At 34.8% G+C, this 26,100-nt stretch overlaps 1 long non-coding RNA gene, 1 other non-coding gene and 1 pseudogene across 2 annotated transcripts; 1 reads left to right on the top strand and 2 right to left on the bottom strand.

Moving 5' to 3' along the window:
- Nucleotides 1-3,493: 3,493 nt before the first annotated feature.
- LOC133862401 (uncharacterized) lies at nt 3,494-11,321 on the top strand. The gene is made up of 2 exons (XR_009899217.1): nt 3,494-3,650; nt 10,803-11,321. It is a non-coding gene; the product is annotated as an uncharacterized LOC133862401 (long non-coding RNA).
- Nucleotides 11,322-13,999: 2,678 nt separating this feature from the next.
- On the bottom strand, nt 14,000-20,958 carry LOC133863642 (aquaporin PIP1-1-like; annotated as a pseudogene).
- Nucleotides 17,497-17,627, bottom strand: LOC133865131 (small nucleolar RNA snoR2/U65). The gene has a single exon (XR_009899656.1). It is a non-coding gene; the product is annotated as a small nucleolar RNA snoR2/U65 (small nucleolar RNA).
- Nucleotides 20,959-26,100: the final 5,142 nt, after the last annotated feature.

The raw sequence follows: 26,100 nt of genomic DNA, 5'->3' as shown, positions 1-26,100 counted from the left end.
GCTTCCAGCAACTCAGTGTCATGAAGCTTAGTCCATAAACACTGCAATAAACCTGCACTATCTATCTCCTCTATTGCTAACTTTTGTAGTTTCCGACTACATTCTTGTCACACCGCAATAGAGAAAGGACATTGCCACAAAATGTGGTATGGTGTTTCAGATTCTTGTAAACACAATGGACAAAGAAGGTTAGGAATTGTATTTTAGAGAATAAATTGCCTTTTGTAGGAAGTAAATTTTGGCACACCCTCCACCAAAAATTCTTCACTATAGTCGGCACCTTTAGTTTCCATAAACCTTTCCACACTCTTGCTTCCACCCGAGCATAAGAACACCCCCCCCCCCCCCCCCCCCCCCCCCCTTTGATTGACTCCGTCTTTGGATTTCAAGATGGTAGGTACTCTTAACCGAAAAAAAACTCTAGTAGGAGTGCCGTTCCAAATTAAAATATCAGAGTTTTGGAGTGGACTAATGGCTAGATTACAAATCCGTTCCACCTCATCAGGTGGGAAAATGCTACAAACTAGAGGAAAGTTCCACCATTCCAAAGAGGAATCAACAAGCACACTCACTCGGGCTTCCAAGTCCAACACTTGGTGAGGAAGGAAGAAAAATAAATTAAAAATAATTTTTTATTATTTTGATGAATGACCAATACTCACAAAAGTTGGCGTAGCCGTGCTTGACTTCATCTTGAACTGGGCTTGGGCCAGCACTTTGAATGCTAATTTATGAGGTTAGACTGCTCCAACCCACCCATGGTTTCTCACAAAAGCAACACAAAAGAAACAGGAGGATATATATATTTTTTTTAGATCAACACATGATGACGCACTGGTATAAGTAGAATTACAACATACTAAATTCGGATTAAGCTTAGGTGCTGTAAATTTTTTTACAGCACCTATGCTGTAGTAAATCTAAGGGATTGGATTTGATTTCAAACCCTTGAAATCAAATCCAAACCCTTAGATCTATTACAGCATAGGTGCTGAACCTAAGCCATACTAAATTCATAATATTAATACAGTTGATTGCCCATTAGTTCAAATAAGGAGACTTGCAAGAGACATAAAACAGGCAGGGTTGACTCATCGAAAATGGCGATGGGCACTTCGATACTTATGTTAGTAGAAAATCATTAGTGAAAAAAAATAGAAAGCGAGAAAGTACAAAAAAAGAAGAAGAAGAAGAAGAAGAAGAAGAAGAAGAAGAAGAAGAAGAAAGAAAGAAAGAAAGAAAGAAAGAAAGAAAAGAAAAAGAAGAAGAAGAAGGAAGAGAGCTTACGAACTTACTCTCATATTTATAGGGGAGGGGGTATTAACAACCTGGCCATTGTGGCCAAGTAGCACCATCTGTTTTGGGAGCATCCTGTGAATTTGGACTGTCTTGTATGGGCATGTAGTGGACATTAGGGGTGTAAGAGTGAGGCGGTTATTAACCTCTAATTATATAACCATATAACCGCAATTGAATAATCGGATAACCGTTTAAGCCGGTTGCAGTTACCAATTATAGAGATTGATAAAAGCAGTTAATAACCAAATAATGGGTAACCGGCTTTATAATATATTATATATATTTAAAATATATAAATGAACTATTGAAAAATAAATTTTTATAGTTTATTACTGCTACTGCTCACAACATTTTCCATGCCTCTCTTTGAACATGATCTTTGAATCCTTGCGCTACATTTTATTGGATAAACTTAGACTAGCCGTGCAATATTTAGTACCCCAAAAGAAAGCTGGTTGTAAAAGGGTTATGTTTTGTAGTAGAATTTTTTTTGTTATTATTATTTGAATAGTAATAAAAAATTATTGATGTGATATAAAAAATGAAAAAAGTTTGAATTTTTTTTTTTTAAAAAAGGTGACAAGGAGAGGGAGGTTACCAAACGGGGCCTAACACCCATCCAAATACTACCTTTGCGACGTTCGGGCCAAATGAGAAAAAATAGAACACTAATTTAATATTCCAACTTTTAGATTGAAATAGTGCAATATATATATACACATAAAGTTGAAATAGTACAACAATTTATGGCTAAAAAAAAAAAAGTGTTTTGGATTTTTATGAAAACGGTTATTAGTTAATAATCGGCTTTCAATAACCGCAACCGGCCTAACAGTTACGATTATTTAAAAGTGACTAATCGCTTAAACCGACTGCGGTTAATTACGAGAAAATAATCACAATCACAATGGTTATACACCCCCAATAAACATGGTTGTTTTGACATTACGGTCGACAAATATTCATTTTCATAGGCAATTGTCATAGTGGTCCCACTATTTGTCGTAATGATAATGTGGCAAAGGATACAAATTTTCCAAAATGCACCCATTGGGCTGGGGGTTATCAAACGGTTACCTTCCAAGGAAGAGGGGCCCATTAATTCGACGGCATTGGTCCTTATCTACTAATAGATATAGCTTAACCCGAAGGGTAAATGAGCTTTATTGGGCTTGAGAGTTGAATGAGCCTAGCGTGCCATGAGGCTCAAGTGAGCCCTTGATAAATTGTATCACTACATAACAAATAGCAAAGAACATAATTTGAATCAAATTGAAGATAGAAACCCACAATTTATTAGGGTATATACATATGTTTCCTTGTGCTCAACCTACACAATACAATAGCTGCGTGTTATCACCAATGTAGCTCTAAAAATATAACCACCTTTTGATAAAGAATATATATATATATATATATATATATATATATATATATATATATATATTTTAAAAAAAGGGTTGGAGAAAATTATTACAAATTAATATATTAAACTGACATTTGCCATCGGAGCATATAATTCTCGCATGCACTCTTAGAAAAGCATGTGACAATCACATATTCTATTAAAGATGCATATAACAATCACATGTTTAAACCACATTTAATAAATTAGATTAAAATAATTTCATCTAATCCAATTTAGAGAAAAAAAAAACTTTATTCTTTTAGTACATGCTATGTGTTACCTTTATATTGGGTTAACACCATCTCTAACTACCATCTTTCTTGCAATATTTTTTAATATTTTAATTTTTGCAATGTCTATAAGAAAAAAAAAAAGTTACTTTTTTTTTTTTTTTATATCTTATGAAGATTATTTTTGTCATTTTGGAACGTGAAACAGTGAAAGAGAGCGTTGCAAAAATTAAAACCCTAGAAAGACGTTAAAAAAAAATAAAAATAGTAAGAAGATGGTAAATAGTAAATATAGTTTCCGCGCAATATTTGTTTCAGCCACATAGGCCCAAGAGCAATCGTTTTCAAAAGCCCACACTGAAGCGGGCCCTTATATCTAACACGTAATTGAGTTCACGTGTGTGCGGCGACGTTTTATCGGACCCTCTTTTGCCACCAAGGCAGCAACGCCGCGCGCACCACAAAGCGATGGAGAGAGAATAATAATAAATAATAATGTTCAAAGATTATTTTTGGTCTATTTTTTTATCTCTATTTTTTTTTTTCATTTTCATTTTCCTTAAAAATCTCTCTCTCTCTCTCTCTCTCTCCGCTCTCAGTTATCCATTTTGGATTCGCCGACAGCCGCCATACCCGTGCAATTGAAAGCTCCCTTTCTCTTAATCTCTGCAATTCTTGCAATTTCTTCAATTCACTTCTTCCTCTTATCACAGGTACATGCGGCTTTCATTTGCATAGAAATGGTGATATCTATATGTTTTCTTGAGTATATTTATCTTTATGTATATGCGTATATATTTATTCGTATTGTATATTATTTCCTTCTATTGGATCGATTCAGTGGTAAAAATGTGTAATATTGTCTTTCATTGGTGTTCATTTGCATGAGCTGCTGGTGTTTAAGGTTTTTTGTGTTTTGGGTAGGGTTAGGGCAATATATCTTTCTTGTGAACTAATCTCAATGCCTTTTGCTGGTTATCTTTTTGTTCTTTGTGTAATTTATATTCTAAGTTTTTTTTTTTTTTTTTTTTTTTTGATTTTGTATTCTTTCCTTGGTTGCTAACAAACCGAAAGTGTTGATAAATGACAAGTGCTTTTCCCGATATGTTTTCTTTCCAATTAGGGTTTGTTTTGTTGTTGAGAAAGTTTAGGGAAAGGATAAGAAAAAGAAACTGAAGTTTTGAGGATTACTCAATTGTATGGGGAATGAGGAAACTGAAATTTTCACTAAAATGAGTTTATTGCATGTATGCAACTATGTGGCCGAGTTTAAAGGCTTCTTCTCTCAGATTTTTTGTTTTTTTAAACTAATGAGAGGTATTGTTAGCTATTAAAATGACAACGAGAGCTATGTGAAATACAAGTGTTGATCTCTACTGCGGCGTCCAGAAAAAAAAAAAAAATGGAAGTTTTGTTATAGTTGGCACTTGACGCGTGGAAGAGAAGCTTGGTGTGTTCTGCATTTGAAACCTTAAATTATTTAGGGAAAATGAAACTGAAGTTAGGAATTTTGAACATGTTAATTTCAACGATTAGAAAGAGTCCATCTTGGCCTCTATACCCTTTCTTAAATACCCTGTTTGTGATAGATGGAGTTGAGGATCACATATTCTATTAAAAATGCATTTAACAAACAAATGTTTTTGCATTTAATAAATTAGATTAGAATAATTTCATCTAATCCAATTTAGAGAAAAAATTTATCATTTTATTCCATAGATCGCCCATCGTAGCAGATTTAAAAAGAAATTTTTTTTTATTCAAAGTAAAAACACAACCAGCAAAGAGCAGCAGCGGCCAGAGAGGAGATGAACGGCACAACATAGAAGTAAATGGATTGATGTATAGCGGAGATGTCAAAATTGCTGATCTGGTCAGATAACACTTAGAGCATTCCTAGTTTTGGTGAGCCAATTTGATAAAAATACTAAAAAATCACTCCCAACAGCCTCACCACTTTAACAAAAAAGTTTTGATGAGTGAAAATACTCACCAATTTTGTTTATCATTTCTCTCTCACATGATCAGCTCATTTTTTTTCCTTTTTTCTCCCATTTTCTTCTCCCGTCTCTCATCTCTCACACACGATGATGTTCTTATTTCATGGATATGAAGGTTTTTTTGTCCCTGACATAAACTTTGTGGTTTTTTCATTTATCTTTTCTTTCTTTCTTTCTTGAATTTTGTTGAGAAGCAAATGAAAACTTTTGTGAATTTCTTAGCAATGATCTAATCTCAAGATGAAGTTGTATGGTAGTTTGTTGTATAAAAAGATTAAATAGAGAAAGAATAAATAAATCTAAAAAAATATTATTTAAATGAAATAGTGATAGTGAATAGTTAAAATGGTGAGGTTGCTGAGAGAATTTTTTAAAAAATAGCTTACCAGAATAGAGAAAAGTGGTTTTTAGCTACTTTGATGAATAAAATTCGATGAGGCTATTAGGAATGCTCTTACAAACAAAAGAAAAAATTAAAATAGAAGAATGAGAGTAGGAGCGGGGAGTAGATATGCTCCATCCTCCTTTCAGATCTATTTTTTTAAGAAATAAGTTTAGGCCGGCTGCTGGGATAGGAGCTTGTATCAATGATTGTTATGATTCTAGTAGCATTTACCTTTCAGATTTAAGACGTGTGAGGGATGGATAGCTTCCGTGTGTCGGGTGTGAAGAAAACTTTTGGAATTCACCGAAATATTGCACAAGATTTGGAGCTTGGCAGTATGCTGTATTCTGTATGCACACCAAGAAAATCATCCAATAATTTGTTAAGGTAGATGGAGATAGGTTAAGCCGTTAAGGTAGACTTAACTCAAGATTCAAAATTAAATTATCATTTATTTGAAAATTTTAAATTAATAAAATATATATTCATTTAATTAATATTTTAAAAATGACAGTAATAATGAAATATTATTATAAAAGTAAGAACTACATTAAAAAAAAAATGCAATCCCACAAAAAATACTGATCTGTAAGAAATTACATATATATATGTGTCCTACAGACACATTTAATTTGTTGTAACGGTTAAAATTTAAATAATTATCATAACTGTAATTATTTAATATAAATATTTAATATGATTTATTCCACATTAAGTTACATGAAATCAAAATGGTTTTTATATTAATTTTTCTAATTTATTCTCCTTGATGGGAGGAGAATAATCAGCTAACCAATTAATAACAAAGGTCCCTGGCCTACCTATATAAAGTGTCATGTGTCTCCATCTATTGGTACACTCATAGGCATAGGCCAGAAGAACTCTATACATTTTGTTTGTTCAGAATTTTGGTGTTATAGAAAATTTTCTTCGTTCTTCGTCTTGCTTGAACAAAGATATGGCTGGAAGTATTTATAATTCTGTTGCTTATTTAATTTAATAGCATTTTATTTATATATATTTGCTTACACGTGGTATCTAAGCCAGCCTCTATGCCAATTTGTTCAATTTTCAGTTTTTGGCAATTCTTCGTTGGTTAAATTGTGTAAATTTTTGTTGTGCATAAAATTTGCCTATGTTTATTTACTGTTTTGCTGTTTTACATATGTGCCTAAAATGTTTAAGAAAAGCTGAACTCTGTAAAGCATGTAAAATTACACCATTTTTATGTACAGAAACCCACACTGTTTTGTTGTGAAATTATTTAGATAATTGCACACTGTAAAACATTTTTTTATTTTTTTTTAACACTATAAAGCATGTTTTGTAAACTAGCAATAAAGAAAAATTTTGCTTCTTCACCCACAAACCCATTGCCGTGAAACCCACCATGAACGAACTCCGGTCGAAGTCTCCTCTCTTCCAGCGCTAGCGAAAAACCGCATTAAGTTGAGCGGGTTTTCGCCGCATACAGTAGGCCGGCGCCATTGCTGTTTAAGGAGAGGCCGCTTCCAGTGGCCTTTTCCCGACACTAGCACTGGTAGCCCTTGCGAGCTGCCTGGATCCTGGACAAACGGAGACATGGGTTGCCGTGTCTGCTGAGCAGCGGCCATAAAGCCGCTGCATGAGGTGGCAGCGTGGAAGGGAAGGGCGGCTGGCGCAAGAAAAAAAAAAAAAAAAAACAGTAGGAAGAAGAAGGGTAACGGCGCAAAGGCTGTTTTTTCCGGTTCAAAAGGGTTAAATATTTCGGGTTAACGGGTTGTGTATCCGGGTAGGGTTTTTAAAAATCGGGTTTTGGGTTATAAAGTGGGCTGACCCGAATGGGCCAGCCCAATGAGGTTCTTTGACCCAGCACGATTTTTAAAAAAAAATATAGAAAATTGCTCGTATGGTGTGGGGTTTAGAACTTGGGCTCTCCCAAAGGTCTAAGACTACTAAGACCATTGGGTCATGAGATTTATTATGTTTTCATATTGCAATTTTATTTGTCTTATATTTTACATTATTCAGTATTAAAATTATTGTTTCTTTAATACTTGAACTTAGGAATATAATTAAATTGTTAATTATATTGTTTAAATATAATTTGTTTGATGCCTAGACCTAAGAGTAATTAACAATACTATATATGTTGGTGCATGTTTACAGTACTATCCAAGAATACAATATGTAGAAAAGTTTTGGCAAGGAAAGTCTTGGAATTTAAGTGTGTCCATTGTGATCTTCATCACTTTCCTGGGAACTCACTAGTGTTGTACCTTGGAGAATTCTGTTTACTACATTTTCATATTGGTTTGTTTTATTTCTGGGACTATTTATGGGCAACTATACAGTTAATAGATGTTAATAAAGTCGTAATTATTACAATAATTTTGGGAGAGCCACAGCATTCCAATTTTATAATAATTATTACATTAGGATTATACACATGAACTTCATAAAAAAAAAATTAACATCGATTATGTAATTAATTCATAAATTTAATTGTTTATTCTCACAGAGAAGTTTTTATTTTTATGACTTAATTAGAATAAGATAACAAATTTAATATTAAAAATAAAATTTCTCTTAGGCTCACAGGTACGGAGAATTTTATTTATTAATGTTTAAATTTTTTAGTCTTATTAATAAAGGGTAAATTTCATGCGTGATGCAATCTTTGCCCACAAGTAGGTTGAAATTTACTATTTACTATTAAATTAGCATTGGTTAATTTAAACTAAAGTTAAATTCATAACATTAAAATTTTTCCTTAATTATTGCAGCTATTTCTACTACTACTATTCTAGAAAGTACTATTCCAATACTTAATGGGAACAATTTTTCTGAGTGGAAAGAAAATTTATTTTTCTATTTGGGGTGTTTAGAACTTGATTTGGCGCTCCGTATGAACGAACTACTTGCCTTCATGGATACAAGTATGCCATTAGAAGTTACGAAGCATGAGAGGTGGGAGCGATCTAATCGCCTAAGTCTCATGTTTATGAAGTCTCACGAAACTAAGGGTATTAGGGGTTCTATCCCTGAATACAATAAGGCAACAGAGTTCATGCGGGCCGTTGATGAACAATTTGTAAGTCCCGATAAGGCATTGGCAAGCACTCTAATGAAGAAACTCTCGAGTAAAATCTTTGACAGATTCAGAAGTGTGTAATATTACATTATGGAAATGAGGGACATGGCAGCTCAACTGAAGTCCCTAGAGGTTGATATTTCCGAGTCCTTCTTAGTTCATTTCATCTTGAACTCACTCTCGACTGAGTACACTCCTTTTAAGATATCCTACAATACACATAAAGATAAATGGTCAGTGAATGAACTTCTGACCATGTGTGTTCAGAGGAGGAAAGACTAAAGCATGAGAAACCACAAAGTGTTCACTTTGTGGCTACTCATGATAAGGGAAAGAGTAAAAGAGGCAAAAGTGCCCCGCATTTCAAGAAAGATAACAAGTTGTCAAACAAGAAAAATGATAATAAGGATACTTGTTTCTTCTGCAAGAAAGGGGGGCATATGAAGAAGGATTGCTAAAAGTATAAAAGATGGCTTGAAAAGAAAGGTAATATCATATCTCTAGTATGTCATGAATCTTTTTTTGTTGAGGCTCCTTGTAATACATGGTGGATTGATTATAGTTCTACAATCCATATTGTTAATACAATGCAGGGTTTTCTCAACACAAGGAAACCAACAAGCAATGAGCAACGGGTCTATTCTGGAAATAAGATGTTTTCTCATGTGGAAGCAGTTGGGACCTTTAGATTGATTTTGAAAATTGGTTATATTTTAGATTTGGAAAATGTATTTTTTATTCCATGCTTTTCTAGAAACTTAATTTCGGTTTCTAAACTAGATATTATTGGTTTTAGTTTTTGGTTTATAAACTCTACCTTTAGTATTTTTAAAGGTGAAAATTTTATTGATGGTGGAACCAAAATTGATGGTTTATTCAAAATTGATTTAGATCTCAACTTTGAAAACAATCATTTATCATTGCATTCTAGTGTTGGCACAAAGAGGAGCTTTGTGAATGAGAACTCCGCTTTGTTATGGCACAGGAGATTGAGACATATCTTTATAGAGATAATCAAAAGATTAGTAAATGATGGAGTCTTAAAAGCTATTGATTTTACTGATTTTGGTACTTTTGTGGATTTCATAAAGGGAAAGCAAACCAATAAGACCACTAAAGGTGCCAAAAGTTGTTCTGAGATTCTTGAAATCATACATACAGATATTTGTTGACTTTTTTTTACTCCCTGCCTAAATGGTCAAAGATATTTTATATCTTTTATTGATGACCATACACGGTACCCGGTTTTGTGTATATCTTTTATATCTTTTAATCCTTTTGAATTATGGAATAGATGGAAATCAAGTTTAAATCACTTACACATATGGGGTTGTCCTGCTGAAGTGAGGATTTACAATCCAAATATAAAGAAGTTAGATCCAAGGACAACCATCGGTCATTTTATCGGCTATGCAATCAACTCCAAAAGATTTAGGTTTTATTGTCCTTCTAATAATACTAGAATTGTCGAATTTATAAATGCAAAATTCTTAGAGGATCTTAAACATAGTGGGAGTGCTTATCCTCAAAGGATTGAATTAGAGGAAGCACAAGAGTTGACTGATGCTCATTTATCTAAAGATGTTTGATTATGCTTAAGGAAATCCAAACAGATTGCCTTGAATCACAATCAATTTCAGAACAGTCAACTCATGAGGAACAAGTTCATAATGAATCTACTCAACCCCCTCCAAATAAGGAGGAAGTAGGATTAAGAATATCTTCTAGAATAATTAGACCAGCAATCTCTAGTGATTATATTGTATACCTACAAGAGTCCGATTTTGATATTGGGCCTAAGGATGATCCAAATTCATTTTTCACAAGCCATTAGTGGAGAACACTCCACATTATGGTTAAAAGCCATGAAGGAAGAAATGGAATCCATAGATAAAAATCAAGTCTAGAATCTTGTTGACTTACCAGAGAAAGTTGTAGCCATAGGCTGCATGTTAAAGCACAAGGACTCTCATCCAAGAGTCCGAGTGTTGAAGGTCTCTTAGCTTCAACCGAAGATAAGAGTTTTAGATAACCTTGAATTTGAATTGTAATTGGTTAGACTTAGATCATAATAGGTTTAGATCAAACCTATCTCTAACCGTGTATATCTACTTAGATTAGAATAGTCCTAGTTCAAATCAATATCTACCAATGCATATCTCATCCTAACAGTGTATATCATATAGCTAGAGTTAATCTCTATAGAGATAGTAGCTGAATCAAACTCTTGTAACCAATTGCTATATATACAAGTGCAATCAACTTGATACAGTAAGGTTGAAAAATATTATTCAAAGAGAAATCTTTTATGGTATCAGAGCAACAAAAAGACTAATCGTCTGCTCATCTTTCCTGTTTCCTTCTTTTTCTTCTCAATGGCTGAATCTACTGTTACCATCGATTCCAGCTCCACCACCCAATCTTCTACATTCAATATCCCACATATGAACCACTCTCCTTCCATCAAAATGACCAAGGACAATTACATGGCCTGGCAGTTTCAACTCCTTGCATATCTTCGAGGACAAGATGTGTATGGATTCATTGATGGCACGGTTCTTTCTCTTGTTCAACTGATAGTGAATCTTGTCACTACCCCTGGAGCTCCCGTGATGATTGCCAACCCGGAATATCTCTCTTTGTATCAACGAGATCAGCTCATCATCAGCGTGCTGGTCTCCACCCTGTCTGACTCCTATGTCTCCCATGTCGTGGGCTGCACCACATCTCATGCACTATAGGAATCGCTGGAGAAAATGTTTGCTTTCCAAGCTCATGCCCGGATTATGCAAGTTCACTTGCAACTTGCTACCTTAAAGAAAGGTAATTCCTCCATAATTGATTCTTATTGTACCTAGTTCTTTCTAATTAGTCTATAGACATCAAGTTATTGTTAATAAAAGTTTTGTGCACATTTGTTATATTATCCATGGGGGTAAAACTAAAGTTGGACCCGAATAACTTATGGGAAGTTTATTCATAAAGTTTGATTGCCCATATAATACTCATTTAGGGAATATTTTATATGTAATACATGGAAGGGACGACTTATTATATAAAGTTTTACCGCCATGATTCATGTATAGTATTCCTTATGTGAGTGGGAAGATTTCATGAATGGTTGGAATAAATAAAGTGATAATCATATTGAAGAACCGGACATCACAAGAAATTATATGTGTCATAAAGGCTAAGTGAGAAAATGTAAGAAATTACATATGTGTCTCTCAGACACATTTAATTTGTTGTAACGGTTGAAATTTAAATAATTATCATAAGAGTAATTATTTAATTTGTTGTAACGGTTGGAATTTAAATAATTATCATAACGATAATTATTTAATATAAAGATTTAATATGATTTATTCCACATTAAGTTATATGAAATCAAAACGGTTTTTATATTAATATTTCTAATTTATTTTTCTTGATGGGAGGAGAATAATTAGCTAACCAATTAATAACGAGGGTCCTTGGCCTACCTATATAAAGAGTCATGTGTATCCATCTATTGACACGCTCATAGGCATAGGCCAGAAGAACTCTTCAAATTTTGTTTTTTTTCAAAATTTTGGTGTTGCAGAAAATTTTCTTCGTTCTTCGTCTTGCTTGAACAAAGATATGAATGGAAGTATTTATAATTCTGCTGCTTATTTAATTTAATAGCATTTTATTTATATATATTTGCTTACATGATCGATATATAATTAAAATCTTAAGAAAAATTAAAAGCACTTTATCCAATATATGAGTTCAATTCGTATTATGCCCCTTTATTGATATGGAAATGAAAATACTTGGGACAAATACTAGAAATACTTAAATTCGTGAAACATGAAAATGCCCTATCGTTGTCAAGAAGCTGGACATGGTTGAATCATAGTCGCATAGGACGGGTGTGAATTGGAAAATGTTTGGGGGTACAACAAGTTGGATTTGGATATGCAGTATTTTGTTATTGAGATGGTTTTTATGGACTGACGGGCAGTTCAAAATTTGTTTAGACAGTTAGGTTTTATATTAACTCTCTCGATCATATTTGTGGTCTAAATTGTTAGCTATTCAGACAGCAAAATTGCTTAGGATATGTGACGGCTCACATTTTATGAAAATAAATTACATAACGGTTCATATTTTAACGGGGTTGACATAATAAGTATTAAGTCAATTTATAAAAAAATTAAAATAAAAATTATAATACTCTGGAGAACAATTCGAGTGGGCTGAATAGTAGTCTTGAGAAACGATACATGGTTAATGGTTTTCATACATTAAATTGGGGAATTAAAAGCCACCACATGCACCGCTTTGTGGTTAGGTGGATGCAGCGTCCACCAACTTCACCAATAATGTTGCACCCCCCCACTCGTATTTATGTGTCTGTAGTAATTAAAGACCCTAAGGTGCCACTTGTATTATAAATGGATCCATGATAAATTTTGATCAAAACCGCACACTTTCACTTTCACATTTTTAAATGCATATATATATATATATATATATATATATATATATATATATATATATATATATATATATATATATATATATATATATATATATATATATATATATATATATATATATATATATATATATATTTTACCATTCAATTTTGGATTAGTGGTAAAAAATGTGCCTAAGACTTGAGTATAGAAGTAAGAGTATGCGTAGCATTTTTCTATGAACTATATATATTATATACCATACCATCACTTTTTTTTTTTAGGGGGGTGGAGTCAAATATACTTTTAACTCCGGAAATATCACCACATTTTCATTTATGCCTCCAAACTTTAAAAAGTGACATTAAGGCTCCCTAATTACCACTGCAGGTCAAATTAGACATTCTTACTTCTTTTTTTCTCCCTAGAATACCCTTGAAGTTATCAAAATAATAATAATAATAATAACCGTTTGAACAAAAAAGGGGGGTATTTTCAGTTTTCCCCTTTTTGTTTAATTTTTTAAATTGATAATTTTAAAAAAACTTCAAGGGTGTTTTAGGGGAAAAAAAAGAAAAGAAAATATGTCGAATTTGACATGTAATGGTAATATGAAGGAGTTGTGATTGAGGCACAACAAAATTGTACAATACACGCATAATACTAGACACATGGGGTGGAACAGCACGGTCCTTGGCTTATGAGAACAAGAGCTGCAGCTATGGCCGCAGAAAACCAACAGATTTATTATCTGTTTAGGAATTTAGGGTTTATATTTTAGAATTGTAAAATGAAATTGAAATGGAATTGAATTGATAATGAACTGAGGAAGGAAATGGAACAAAAGATAGATTATGAATCTGGAAATGGAATTAACACTGAATTAATGGAAGATTACGGATACGGCAACTTCAAGGGTGCCTACTTCCATGAGCATTTCGAGGAGCTCTCCCTCCATTTAGTCTAAAGACCGGATACCAACTTTCATGTCTAAAACATTTAACTACTCTTGTTTATATAGACTCACCTAAAGGCCACTAAACTAATAGGCCACTAACTAATAAGGCCCAAGGCTCATTAAACTATTAAGGCGGCCCATTAACTAATATATCCGTTATACTATGCAGACAATTAATTGTTGTAGCCATATAATGTCGTAACAAACACGTCTTTAAGTGTGCACAAATCAATGTCTGGATATACATCAATTCCACTCTCAACATTAGTACAGAGAAGGAAGAGTCAAAACATGATCTAAAGTTCTAAACAAAACACTGAGATTAAAGATGAAATACAAGAGGAGTTCTCAGGCTCTGCTCATGAATGGGATGGCTCTGATAACTATCTGGTGGTAAAGAGCAGCTAGTGCAGGCTGTGCAGCTCCAATGAACGGCCCAACCCACAAGATCCGCTGAACCACGCAGTAAACACGTCATAAGCTCTTCAGTTATATAATCCCATGTCCAGAAGTAAATGAAAGTAATGTAATCATAACACTTTTTGCTCTCACCTGGTCATCCCATGCGTGGTCCTTGTTGTAGATGATGGCAGCCCCAAGGCTCCTGGCAGGGTTGATACCAGTTCCAGTGATGGGGATGGTTAATTGCCAAGTGCACCAAAAACACTGCAAACCCAATTGGAAGTGGAGCCAAGAGCTGCAGTTTAACTCAAACAAGGAGACGATTAAGAACCAGCATATTTGGAAGGCAAGAAAGTAGATATATATATCTCTTAGCAGCAAATGTATTATTAGTACATTACATTCAGCAGTCGGCCTAAATACAAACCAAGAACGTAGTAGGACTAACTTATGATTCAATTTTGTATCCCAAAGTTAGGTTTTAAGTGGAGGCTCTGGTATTAATTCATGCCAAGTCCAAACTCATACTTGGATTTTACACATTAGTTAGCAATTTGGACAATTAATACGAGAGAGTATATATAAAACCCACTTGCCCTTAGAATTGACTTTTGTGTGCAAATTTTTGCATGTGGGCTGATGTATGCCAGTTGAGTGCGTGCCTTGTTTGATGGTTTTAAGAGCCCTTTCCCAAGATATACCGCTGGTTAGCCAGTACCTACTACCTAGGGACTGTACTCGGCATGTGAACTTCGACTAGGTAGAATGCCTTAGACTAGTCATAGTTTCAGCTTTCTTTAAATAGGAATGCTGGAATTTCTTTTAGTGTTGTTCATCTGGAAAGACATAAATATAATAAAAAAATATTACATCTGTCTTTTTGGATGACATGAATGTAATTTTTTAGTTTTTTAATTACGTTTATGTCATTTCAGATGGATCCGGCTTCTATGCGGTACTTTTTAGTACTGCATATATGCTGTGAAATATTATACGACTGAGATGCAAACTAATGAATTTAAAGCAAACTCCGTAACTTCTCCATTACATGGTTTTCTCTCCCAAACTCTTCTTCCTCTTCTTCTGTTACAGCCAATTCACTACTCACTCACCATGGACATGGTTTTCTCTCCCGAACTCTTCATCCTCAGAGCTTCTCTCAAACCCAGCCCAGCTTCTCCGTCCGTGTAAATATCGGGATGGAACAAGTACGCCGACCCCTCACCTTGCCCCGAACTTCACAGACCCATCGGCTTCCTGAGCCACCACATGCTATAGCAATTGAAGCGTATCGTTGACTTGCCTCATACCGTTGAAGTGGTGGTGAGGCTCGTCGAGTCCCGGTGCTAGTGCCGGAATAAAGGACAGACCCGGTGCCATCGCGTAGTACCGGCACCAAACCGAGTTTACTCGGCGGTGTCGGTTTCCTCAACCGATTTGTTATGGGGTCGATTTCCACAGCTCCCACTAGTTTGACAGCTGAGATTTCTCAAAGGCTCCCGCGATTGTTGAAGTCTTGCTGTACAGACTCAGGGATTATGAACTATTCGATCCCGTGGATCACCCCATCTAGACGGCTGACAGCGTGCAGGTTTGCAACAAGGCGGCCTTCTCGATGGTCGAGCTTGGCGAGCTCGGTGTAGTGGGATTGGAGGAGGGCAACAGGACGGAGTTGAAGTTTATTTGGGCGGAGTGGGTTGGGCTCTGATCATCAGGAAATGCATGAACTATATTACTGGATAAATTGTTTGAGAGAAGCCGTGAGGAAGAGGAAGAAGAGTTTGGAAGAGAAAACCATGTAACGGAGAAGTCGTGGAGTTTGCTTTAAATTCATTAGTTTGCATCTCAGCTGTATAATATTTCACAACAGATATGCGGTACTTTTTAGGACACTTGAAGAACACTAGAAGAGTTCTACCATTTCTCTTCTTTTAATGCATTAATGCATGCGCCAAATCAATTTATTGGGATCACATGTCGTTATGCAATAATTAAGCCAACCACAAGGATTTCTGAGTTAATTTTGATACAACAGTGAATAATTTGTTATTTAGGCTAACCACGTGAACCAATAATATAATTTTCTCGTATCTTTATTGTTAGGTCAGTTTTTCATTAAATGCAAAACCTTCCCGACATGGTGGCCATGCATAATGACTTGGTTTTAACCAACTTGCCAACTTAATCTTTATATGTACGTATGGATGTATAGTGTTTTCCTAGGTCGTTCCATATCATGGCAAAGAGAGGAGTCTAATCAAAAGGTTCTCTTACCATGTTGTGAGAGTCAGGCTTTTAGTATATCGAGGCTTTAAGGGTACTAGGCTCAGGATTTGAGTGTTTCTCAACGGTGTGTTTGGGTGATACGTTGGATTTTTGAAATTAAAATTTAATTTTTATTTGGTGTACGAATTTTGAGGTTTAACTTTTTTAAAAAAAGTTGAATAAAATATAATTTATTTAGAAAAAGTTGAATAAAATATGATTTGTTTTTAAAAAAGTTGAATAAAATATAATTTGTGTTTGAAAAAGTTTAATAAAATATGATTTATTTTTGAAAAAAGCAAAATCAAAATCGTATTATTTTTTTAGTACTCCATCACTTGTCAGTCAAATTTCTATGTGATTATATCTGCCTGCATGTAGGCCTTTAATTTATGCGAGCCGCATTAGTATTGTGTGTAATTGATTTTTTTTTTCCCTCTTCTATACTTATTTGTCAGTCAAAGTCTTGATTTGTTGTAACAAACTAGATCCAAACAACAATATGAGGCGACAAATACCAAACATGAGCATCAAGAAAGTGTAATCTCAAAAAAAAAAAAAAAAAAAAAGCGTCAAGAAAGCATTACAAACGTATGCATAGAAAAAGAACAACGAAACAAGGTAATACTAACAGGTTACAGGTACATGGGAGTCTCGTGCGTTTCTCTTAGCATCAGTTGCAGAGAAAACCGTGAAGACAAGAACGAAAAGTGCCAACAATCTCAGCGCCAAGGCCGTCCCTCGTGCTGTATCCATCGTTCACTACTGTGTTTTTTGGAATCCCTTCACCACACCGGCACCGCAAGAGACCAAATGTCACAGCTGGGTTGATGTGTCCACCTGGACAAACCATGAACAACACAACGCACGTGATTAAAAATCAGACAAAGGTGAACAACTAATTGAGTGAGAAAATGTAAGAATTGATATGAGAGTCCAACCAAATGTTAGAAAAAGTCCCAATGGAAAATCTCATAAATTCTAGTCATAGACTCTTTTTTCTTTTTTTGATAAGTAAAATAATAAAATCAAAATGTATAGTAGAAATCGGCTCCGTGGACCAACAATGTAAGACCCAAATCCACGGGGTCCTATCAGCGTGCAAAACATGGAATCACTTTCAGTCCAATCATAGCATCACCAGTCGACCTAGTCATAGACTTTACGATGTTAATTATTTTCTTCATTTCTCAATTCTCAAAAACCAATGGAAGGGAGATTGATAGCTCGGAGTCTTATAAGGAGACCATAATATAGCATCTTAGGGCACCACTCAACTTAAAAGTTTAAACTTATAGGTTTGACCTTAACTATGCTATATTAACCACTCATACTTGTGATATCTTTCTAATGTAAGGCTCAATCTTTTTACACTCACACATTTTTACACTCACGTTTGTACTCAACAGTCTCCCACTCACATGCCTACACCACTCCACCATACCGCACACAACAATGCTTTGATACCACTTGTTAAGAAAATTGATATGTTGGAGAGCTTTATAGTGAGAACATGTTAGGACACCACTCATCTTAAAAGCTAAAAGCTTAAGCCTATAGGTTTGAGCATAACTATACTATATTAACCACTCAATTTTCCAAAGTGGACTCAATCTTCAAAAGTAAAACCACTTTAAGATAGTCGTTTCCAATAAACTCATCCACTATAGAAGAATAATTTTACATGGTTTAACTAACAAAACCTTTGTAATTAAACCTAATGTGTACCCCAACAAACAACCTGTTTATCTCTACCACAGTAGTTCCAAAACTCTGGCCAATTCTTCTATCAAGTCTCCTCTTGCAACTCAGAATTCCAATGACCCGAAGGTTATAGGAATTTGTATAGTTTAAATAGAGTCTAAGAGAGATAAAATTGATGGCATGTGGATGCAAAAGGTCTCTCTTAACACACTAAATAATGGCCTCAGGGACCGTAGAAAATCGTGCACTCTAAGGTTTATGTAGACCCTAGAAAAACAGTCTTTTGGTGCAAGTTGGTTACTGAAAAGAGCAATTTTTGAAGGCCGGTGTTTAGACCGATAAATGTCCAGTTTGGACGCGGCTAGGGCAATTATTCTTGCGTTCGGACCGAGACTGACCGCGAGTCCAACCAAGCAATTCTGTGACAGCTTTGGAGTTATGTTGTTCGACCAAGTACCAACAACTCCACCAACTGAGACATTATTCTCAAATTATTTAACTAAGGCCTCTCGTTCAAACCCTGTGTGAATGCCACTCCACCCTACAGGTTCTGGAACTCTTCATATTGTGAATTGAAGAATCTCGTTCAAACCATCAGCCTAACCGGGTGGTTCTGCCTCAGAACTCTTGGTTCTTAATTTGTAGAAGTTTCTCGTTCGGAGTCTTCGGACGCCCCACCAACCACGGTACCAATTTGACTAACAACCATAGATTTAGAGTCTTAGACCAAACTTAGTTTTGACACTGAATTAGCCTATCATAAAACCTAACGTACTCAAGAGTTCAAAAAAGATAAGTGGCATAATATGAAACAGATCCCTCAAAATCCATATAGTGTAAGCATTTTATTCTCCTTGTCTCAATTTTCATCAGCAACCAAACAGCCAAATAAAGAAAGAAAAATTCATAGAATTTTTAAAAAGAAAAACCATTTTCCTCTAGTGATTTCAAGAGTTCTCTTCCTCTTAGGGCTTCGTTCACTTTTGACCGTGTTTTAGAGGAGGCTTCCCTCCTCCCCCGTTTTGTTTGTTTAGGTTTTGTATCTAAATAAAAGTTTTTCTCTCTTTAGGCATCGTTGGCATCCTAGAGGTGAAAGGATTTGGTTCCTTGCCCTTTTCTGGGTTGAGGAGGTTTGTTTTGTTAGTTTGTTGGGGTTAACGGCAGTCGATCGGGACTATTTCGTGGCCACCAGTGCTGATTTTTGGGCCCTAGATCTGGTGTTTTTTCCTTACCGACGGCTATGCCTGATGATGCTCTATTGTTCTAGATTGGGTCCAGGGCGTTTTTCTTTACGGGTGTGTTTGGGTGCATTGTTGAAAGGAAGGGCTTTATTTCTTGGATTTCTGATTGTGTTTGGTGGATACCGGTGCCGAACCTGGCGTTTTTTTCCACTCCAGCGATTTTGCCTAATGATGCCCCTGTTTTGTTTTTCTCGATGGTCTTGCCAGCGTCGGACTGATAGCTCGGGTGACGATTATTTTCCCTGGGTACTCGTTTCCCTGCACAAGGGGTGTATTTTTTGGGTACAGGGGTAGTCTTTCAGGTGTGCTCGTGAGGGTGATTTTGCTGGGAGTTTGGGTCCGGATTCTATTGGACGGATTGATGGCGTGGCCCCGATTTTGTTTCCTTTTTGTCATTGTTCCCTATTGTTTTTTGTTTCAGCTTTGTTGTTTTTGTATGACAGTTGCTCTGTATTTTTAGATCAAACCTGGTCTGTAAAAGCTATTGTATAGCTCAGATTGTGTGACCTTTCTTCAATCAAGTAGAGGCTTATGTATACGTAGAGACATCTTCTGTTGTTTAGGTTATTTTGTAGTAGCTGTGGTCCGTTATGGTATGAATTTGACTTTGACTGGATTGAAGAAATCTACCTCTATGCCTCTGACTTGGTTTATTAGAAGTCTTCGTAACCTTGAACATTAGATCGATTTGGTCTCGTTTCTATCTATTGAAATGGATCTTTCACTTCAAAAAAAGAAAAAAAAAAAAAAATTCATCACAAAAACGACCAACCCTCCCCCTGATTCTCAAAAGACATAAGAGTAAGGCATGGAAAATTAATAATTTTAAAAAAATAATAATAATAAAAAAAATCTTAAGAAAGCTACCCTCGTTTTAACATGTTTCTTTTCTTCCCATTTCCCATGAAACATAAAGAACCTTTAGCAAACAACTAGTAAAAACCAAGAAAATCTGTACATGTCTCAACATATAGAACCACAAAAGCTTCTCAAAAAACAAAATCCCACAAAGAAAAGGCAATCAAACAACTGGCAACCAAGAAAGTCCGTACATGTCTCAACATCTACTATACCACAAATACTAATACTTCTCAAAAAACAAAAACCCACAAAGAAAAGGCACGCCCAGAAATTCAAGCACACAGAGAGAGAGAGAGAGAGAGAGAGAGAGAGAGAGGGTCTAACCTGAGATACCAGCAGTGCAGTAAACAAGGGCAAAGATCATACCCCCAAAGGCCCAAGCAATGCCCTGAATACCAACAGAGGCACACTTGTTGGGAGCCCTGAAAACACCCATGGCAGTGAGGAGATCAGTGATGTAGAGGAAGAGGAAGGTGGCGATGAACTCTGCGATCCCAGCCCTCCAGATCGAAGGACCAGGACTGGAGCTCACCGGGCTCAAACAGTGGAGCTAGCGGTGGCTCCTTGTAGTCCTTGTCCGTTGTGCCGACGTCCCTATGGGCTGCCTCTCTGGGAACTTGTTCGCTCCTACTTTCACATCCTCTTCTTTCCCCTCCATTTTTTCTTTGCTTCTTCTGCATCTCTCTGTCTCTGTCTCTCTGTCTCTCTATGATTATATAGAAATAGTAGCACTGGACTACTAATCATCGGCAAAAATCACTTCCATTAGCCGATTACGTTATAAATTAAACGAAAAAAAAAAAAAAAACGAACGCTTTACACGTACATGTTAATTTTTAGGATTAAATACTCCTATTGTCCCTCGATTAAGTTTTCGTCTAAAAACTAATGGCTCACCACGTGTCAACTTCAGAGATGGATACGGGGCACTATATAAAAAAAAAAAAAAAAAATTATAAATCTTTAAAAATTAATTAAAAATATTAAAATTAAAAAAATATTGAAAAAATAAAAACACAAGAGCCACCCATCAATTGGCCACCATGGGGTGGCCGAAAAAATAAAAATAAAATCAAGATCGGTTTTGGCCCTTGGGAGTGGTTCGGCCACCCCCAAGGGCAAAACCGATCTTGCCGTTTTTCTCTTTTTTTCTTTTTTTTTTTTTTTTCTTTTTTGTCCAGGGGATGGCTGAGCCATGGGGGTGGTTCGGCCACCACAGACCAGCCAGCCACCCCCTTTTTTTTTAAAAAAAAAAAAAAATCAAATTTTTTTAATATTTCTTTTAAATAATTTTAATTTTTTTTTATATAATATTACATGTCGACCTCTGAGGTTAACACGTAGCGGACCATTAGTTTTTGGACGAAAAACTTAACCGAGGTATCAATTTGGTCTTTTCCTAAAATTTAGGTACCATCTATGATGCAATTTGAAACTCATGAACTAAAAAATAAAGTTGTAAAAACTCAGGGACTAAAAATATGTTTAACTTTAATTTTTAACATGAAATGATAAAAGTACTTTTAAGTTAAAATTAAATTTACTTAAATACTTTTTTTTTGTTTTTTTTTTAAAAAAATGTTTGTAGTGACTCAATCAACCCATGTAATTCAAAGGGTGGCCGATTTATCAAGACACTCTAGGCTTGTTTGGTAAAAGAAATAAAATTCTCATTTTCTTTCTTCACTTTTTTAAAAAATAATCAATTTCAAAGCATTCTAAGTTTATATCACATCAATAATTTTTTTTATTATTATTTAAATAAAAAAATTCACTGCAATACAAAACTTTTTCACTTTTTCATATAAATTCTTTTTACTTTATATCACATCTATCACTTTTTACTACTACCCCCAACTCTCACTCTCTTATCAAACAAGGCGTCTGAGAGTAGTTTAATCATACTTTTTTTAAAAACAATTTTTTTTTTTTTTATTATTTTTCTAAAGAAGAAACCTTAATTAACTTTTAAAGACAATTGGTATTAATAAAAAGTTTTTAAAAAGATAGGTTTTCTGTGATTTAATTAGTTCATCAAAAGGAGGCATGATATACAGGGGACGGGAAACCGTCTCCCAGCAGCCTATTTTCAATAAAAAATTTGATTTTAATCAAAAAGTTGTCAATGATATCAATTTTAATCAAAAAGTTGTTCTTGATGTGACATCAGAGACAACTTTTTAATTAAAATCAAAAATTTTAATATAAAGAGTGTGCTGGGGGATGGTAAACCTTCCCCACAAATCATTTCCCAATCAAAAGATGCTTGCAAAAAGGTGGATTAGGAATAGGGGACAAGGATCCTCTCCATTTGAAATGGAGAGGATTCTCTCCATTTGAAATAGACGGGGGATGCTATCACAGTGTCAGGATTTTGGGCTGCCCTTATCTCTTTGCGGGGCCTTTTAATCTTCTTTAAGATTTTAAAACTGGTTTGTTTATTGGAGCTCCGACCTAAATGTGTGTTCAGATTTGGCTCGTTTAAAAGGGATAATTATATCGTTGGTTTTTGAATTTGTCATAATTATTTTTCACTCCTTGTGATTTAAAAAGTTTATGGAAGGTCCTCATAATAAACAATAATTACAAATCAGTCCCTGAACACATTTTTCATCCAAAAGTTAACAGATTTCATTAGTCAGCCATGTCACACCTAATAAGAAGTCGACACGTGTCCATTACAATAAAAAAAAAAATATTAAATCTAATAAAACTATAAATAAATATTAGATCTCAAAGTAGAGCTTAAGCTCAAAGTAGAACTCCAGCTAAGCTATTAAATTTTTTAATGTGTGATCAAAACAGAGTTTAAGCCTAAGTTTATGAACAACCTCTATACATTTATTTATAGCATAAATATAGAATATGTAACGATATAAGATATATTATAAAATATTATACATAACTATAGTCTATAAGGAAAAAATTAACAATATGTTATTAGATAAAAGTAGAGAGTATAAACTATAATGTATGTATAATGTGAGTAGATAGTAAATATAACATATTCTATATATATAAGTAACTATATTTTAAGTAGAATATATAACTATTATTAACTATGTGTGATGTGATATATATATGAAAATGACCTATAGATTATAGTTAACTACACACACACACACACACACACACACACACACACACACATATATATATATATATAGAAATATCAAATAACATATAATTAATTATATTTACTTAGTATATGTTATTTATTAAATAGATAATATGTTAGTTTATGAACTAACTAGTTAGTATGTTAACTAATACACACACATATAAATATTAAGTAACATATATAAAATGTATTGCTTAATTGCTAATATACATGCTTAAATTTATATAACTCATTTTTAGTACTATGTTAATGTATATTTGTATATATGTACAAGAGATATGAGCAAATTAATAAGTTGGATGAATGAGCTGGGCAAACGATCCGGTCGACCTTTAAACGAGCTGATCTCTCGCAAGCCCTTATCCATTTTTTTTTTTTGTTTGTTTGAGCTAGTCGGGTATATATATATCACTTACTAATCGAGCGTGTTTCTACAGTAACAAGTGGATTTCTATAGCATCGAGCTCGAATTAGGATCGAGCTAAACCGAACGAGTATTAAGCAAGTTGTCCATTGGACTAGTTTATTTAAAGCTCTACCAGGCACGACCACTGCCCGGCCTCTCCCTACTTTGGTCCAATCAAGTGGTCTCTAGACTTGGGTTCCTCAGTATTTCGAACCATTCCCGTACGGACACGTTATCTATCTCATGCGATGGAGACCTAGTTGATGAGGAGACTTTAGCATAGCTAGGAGCTGTTGACATTGCTCTTGAGTGGTGGCCAGAGAAGGTGGATTGGAATGGTGAGTTTCAGAATCAGATTGAAACTCTTGAACTTGATTAGCAGATGAAAATTGCACCTTGTATCTGTGAAGCTTGTAGCATTTGTCCACCAAGTGTCCCAACAAACCACAATGTGTACAGAGAGGTCTTTCCTAGCGAAAAATATGAGGAAAGTTTGGCTTACCAAATCTGTTTTGTTGCGGTTGATTTGTTCTTGTCAACATCGCAATAGTTTATCGACTAGGATAAATGATGGAGATATCACGTTGCCTCTCTTCTTGAAGAACAAGAGAGAATACTTGGTTGATGGCTAGCAGGGGGTCAATGAGCAAGATTTGCCCCCTGATGTGAGAGAATGAGTCACTGAGTCCCATGAGGAACTGAAATACATAGTCTTGATGGTGATATTCAAAATGGACTTGGATCGATGATCGACAAGAAAACTCTGGAATTGGCTTGTAATTGATTAACTTATCCTATAAACCTTTGAGTTTGGTGTAGTAGAAACTCACCGACGCAATTCCTTGAGAATGTGCAGATATTGCCTTCTGCAATTGGAATATGCGAGGTCTATTCCTCTATGAGAAACGTTCTTTTAGGTTTAGCCACATTTCCTCTGATGTGTTTATGTAGATTACACTTGCAGCAATGTCTTCGGCGATGGAGTTCAACAGCCAAGAAAGCACCATATTGTTGCTTCTTATCCAAGGACGATAAAGAGAGTCAGTCGTTGAAGATGGCTTGATAATTGAACCATCAATGAAGCTTACTTTATTCTTAGCCGCGAGCGTCATGATCATTGATCTGCTCCAGGAGTGATAGTTCTCCTAATGGACTATCTCCACGATGGAGACAATATGGACTCGAGGAATCATCAATGGAGATTACAGCAAAGTACGTAGCGTCAAAAGCCATTGTTTCTTAATTCTTGCTCTGATACCATATTGGAATTTGCAGACAAAGGTTTAAAATAAAGGAATAAGATAGAGAGAAGACAAAGAAAAGACAGCGAGAAATATCAAATGGAGTATTTCTTGTATATCAAAATTATGAGAGAAGAGAACTGAAATCAGTTCTTATACATGCGAAATTACATAACAGAATCGAATCAACTCTAACTAACCTGAAACTAACAAGTTAATAATTTTTTATATCACATTAATAATTTTTTATTACTATTCAAATAAAAAAATTCACTACAATACAAAATTTTTCACTTTTTTGTACAAAATTTTTTTTACTTTATATTACATCATCACGTTTTACTAATTCCAAAATTAACAACCCACTACTCTGTTTTGTACAAGCATTTACCAAACATACCCAGAATCTCCTCTTCTAGCAATTGTGCCAAACCGAATGCTACTTGCAGTGATGTCAGCTTTAACGTAGCGATCGCTATTCTGACCTCCTACTTGAGTCCACTTACGAATGTTTTTACCCAAAACTCTTTAGTCAAACCTTTAAGGATACTAATAGATACTTCAAACTGTGATCGATGCGTCTTGACGTTGATGTTTGTTCAAAATTGATGAGAGCTCTAATAGGGTTATCAAATGTGTTGTCTCTCTTAGCGTAATCATTGCTTTGACTATTTAGAAAACCCGTGTACCTTTCGCCATTTCGTAAGAATGCGGCTCTGATACCACTTGTTATATACATGTGAGCCTAAATATTTGAAAAATGTAAATGACAAATAAAAGCTACCTTGGCATTTCAAGAGACCAATCCCTCCTCTACCGCACAGCTTTATGTGTAAATAATACTACAAGCTTTTTTTTAGAAGCATGAATACTACAAGCTTAAATACAATACTAATACCGGAAATAACTGCTCACCACCGACAACGTAGAACAACTTATACGGTCTAGACTTACTTACACTTAACTTCCCGTGAGACAATTGCCCTCTAACAATAATTGCCCACAAACAATCAACTACAATTACGTAACTTACGATTACTAATTAAACACATTAATTCTAC

Source organism: Alnus glutinosa, chromosome 3 (genome assembly GCF_958979055.1).
Source record: "Alnus glutinosa chromosome 3, dhAlnGlut1.1, whole genome shotgun sequence".
Lineage (NCBI taxonomy): Eukaryota > Viridiplantae > Streptophyta > Magnoliopsida > Fagales > Betulaceae > Alnus > Alnus glutinosa.
This window is presented reverse-complemented; position numbering and strand designations above follow the sequence as displayed.